Source organism: Myotis lucifugus, unplaced genomic scaffold (genome assembly GCF_000147115.1).
Source record: "Myotis lucifugus unplaced genomic scaffold, Myoluc2.0 scaffold_730, whole genome shotgun sequence".
Taxonomy (NCBI): domain Eukaryota; kingdom Metazoa; phylum Chordata; class Mammalia; order Chiroptera; family Vespertilionidae; genus Myotis; species Myotis lucifugus.
This window is the reverse complement of record NW_005871778.1, coordinates 77,348-80,703: the sequence shown is the minus strand read 5'-3', so window position 1 is coordinate 80,703 and position 3,356 is coordinate 77,348.

Genomic DNA, 3,356 nt, shown 5'->3' with positions numbered 1-3,356 from the left:
GGCCCTCCCCTGACCCCCCGGGCCCCCGGCCCCTGGCCCTCACTCTCGGGTGCAGGTGGTTTTCTGTTGGTCTGATGGCCGTCCTACCTGCCTCCTGCGGCTCCTGAGTCAGATCCCGGGACGGCGAGCGGGAACCGTGGGCCCTCACTCCAGGGGACCCTCGTCCCCTGTGGCCGGGAGCCCTGCCTCGGCCTCCGTGGTCCCCGAGGGACAGGATGTGGAGGAGGCTGGTCTGAGGGTGACCTCTCCCAGGGAGGGAGGCGTCTCCACAACGAGTGCTCACTCACTTGTGGTTGAGATTTCCGTCGGCTCGCTGTGTGCTGTGGGACCGCCATGGGCTCCTCCCATCAGCGACCCCATCGTTGGAACGTGAGTCACTCTCTAGGTCCTGCCTTCAGATACACCTCGCACGCCACCCCCCACCTGGGGCCCCCTCAGCCAAGCGGCCCCCCTCGCTGTGGCCCCCCGTGTCACCCACTGTGTGACGCCTCCTGTCGCATGTCCGCCTGCTCCCTCATCTGTCTCCCCTCAGGAGGACGAGGGTGTCTGTGTCCTTTATTATTAACGGTTCTTTACATAGAATAATGTCACGTGTGTAAGTGCCCGATTTTGTTGTTGCTGATCCTCACCAGAGGATATATTGGTTCCCACTGGTTTTTAGAGAGAGTGGGAGGGTGAGAGAGAGAAGCATTGATATGAGAGAGAGAGAGAGAGAGAGAGAGAGAGAGAGAGAGAGGTCGATTGGTTGCCTCCATACGTGCCCACTAGGGCCGGAGATCAAACCTGCAATCAGGTACCTGCCCTTGGCCAGGAATTGAACCCGTGACCCTGCGGTCCACCGGCTGCTTCCTCATCTAGACGTTTCCTTCACTCCTCTCCTTTCGTTGGTTGTTCAAGTTTCACCTTTTTCAAAATGTCCTGAAAACAATCACACACCACGTGGCCTCCTGTTTTCCACTTCTGTCTGTTTTGAGATCCGTCTCCCGACACCCACCCCGTGTGGGTCTCCTGGAGCCTCTCCCCTTTGCTCACGGCGCCTCCGCTCTGATCCTCTAACGCTGCACGGCTGCTTCTGCGCCCATGGCCCTCCCTCCCCGCCCGTACCCCTCCCCCCCGTGGCCCTCCCTGCCGTGGCCCTCCCCCTCCCCCCTCTCCTCACCCATCGCCTCCCCCAACTCGCCACCCTCTCCTGGGCCCTCCGCACCGGCAGCTGCCTGCTCAGCTCCATGAACCTGGGGTCTCTCTCCAGGTCTCAGCTCAGACACCCTCCCCACAATGTGAGGATCCCACACAAAGGTTTTGTTTTGTTTATAAATGTGGCACTTTAAAATATATATATATATCTTTATTGATTTCAGAGAGGAAAGGAGAAGGAGAGAGAAACATCAGTGATGAGAGAGAATTACTGATTGGCTGCCTCCTGCACGCCTGTGTTGTCGCCATGCCCCCACCCGCTCAGCACCTGTGTATGCAAATTAATCCATCATCTTTGTTGGGTTAATTTGCATATTCACTCCTGATTTGCTGGTAGGTGTCACAAAGGTACAGTCAATTTACATATTTCTCTTTTATTAGTGTATATATATATATATATCATTTCAGAGAGGAAGGGCAAGAGAAAGAGAGAGGTTGTGGGCTCCATCCCCAGCAGGGGGTGTGCAGGAGGCAGCTGATCCATGATTCTCTCTCATCATGGATGTTTCTATCCTCTCTCCTCTCCCTTCCTCTCTGACATCAGTAAAAATATATTTATTTTAAAAAGATGACAGCTTCCTTCACAGCGGCATCTGTTCGTTTTCTGGGGGGAGGGCATGGGGCAGCCCCCTTCCTGTTCTCTATGAAACTTGAGTTCACCCTCGCAGCTCCGCGGGGTCCTGGATTGAGTGAATTGTACGGTGGTGAACGGGCGTGTGGATCTGTCCTTGGAGACCATCCACGTAGACGCCCCATCGCTCGGCGATGCCTCCGTGGGCAGGTACTTCCTCCCTGGTCCTCCTCGGCCCGAGGACTTCACTCAAATCTCAAACATTAAGGACTTTTCCGTTGTCCTACCATTATTCGCAGACATTGCCTGGTCCCCTGCTTGGGGTCATAGATTTGGGGGCTGTGAGGATCCTGGAGTTGATCCACGCCTTTATTGACGGAAGTTGCCTGATTCCCGAGAGGTGAGTTATTTGCTCAAGGTCACAGGGCCCAGAACCCAGGTCTCCTGACACCATCAGAGCCGTTGCCCTCCAGCCGTCCGCCCAGGAGCAAGGTCGGGAATCGAACCGTGACCTCCTGCTGCATCGGGGTCGACACAACCACGGCACCACGCCGGCCGGCAGGAAGCGTGGGGGTGAGTGGACCCGTCTCAAGCACTTCTCGGGGGCAGCAGACCCGGAATAGAGGGCACACCGTGCTCTCTGAGCTGTGGTCTTTCTCTCTGAACGTCAAATGCCGGCGTTCCCATTTCTGTCCTGATTTGCTCTGTGAGTGGCTTTATTGGATGATTTGCCGTCGTCTTTACTGACAGAGCTTTAGAAGTTTAGTGTCATTTTGGGGACACAGTTCAGTATTTGATGTTATATGACTGGCTCTCTCCAGCGACTGCAGCCACTCAGACATGTCTTCCCTTGTTTTATGACACGAGGACTATTCATGCGCAGGCTGTCAATATGCAAGCAGGACCCGTTGAACTTTGCTCCTGGGGGAAGCCGTGCAGGGTCAGGCAGACAACTAAGGTCTTTTCTGCTCTAGCCCAGCCAGCGTGGCTCAGTGGTTGAGGGTCAGCCCATGAACCAGGAGGTCACAGTTCGATTCTCAATCAGGACACATGACCAGGTTGCAGGCTCGATTCCTCATGCAGGGTGTGCAGGAGGCAGCCGATCCATGATTCTCATCAGTCATGTTTCTCTCTCTCTCCTCCCTCCCCCTCTCTCTAAATCAATAAAATGTCCAGAAGATGCAGTAATGTTCCTCTCTCTCACTCCTTTTCCCTCCCACTCTCCCTCCCCCTCTCTCTAAATCAATAAAATGTCCAGAAGATGCTTGCTTGGATCTCTCAGAGACTGAAGGCACTACCAGCCGATGTCTGCTCTCCTCTCCCCTGAATCTGGGAGCAGTGAGTGAACATTTCTCTGCTGACGCGTTCAGAATAGTAATTGCTTTCACACCAGGCAGTTTTATGAAATCAAATAATAAACAAGCTCTTAAATTCTCTGTTTCCCTTAAATTTCATGAGCTTAAAAAATTTCTATTGAGAATTTTATTTCTTATGCTGCAACTTTAATGACTCCATTACAGCTTCCCTGTTCCCCTGACACCCCGCTGCTATGTTTGGGTGCGGGATATCGTTTTCTCTGGCCACAGCTGAG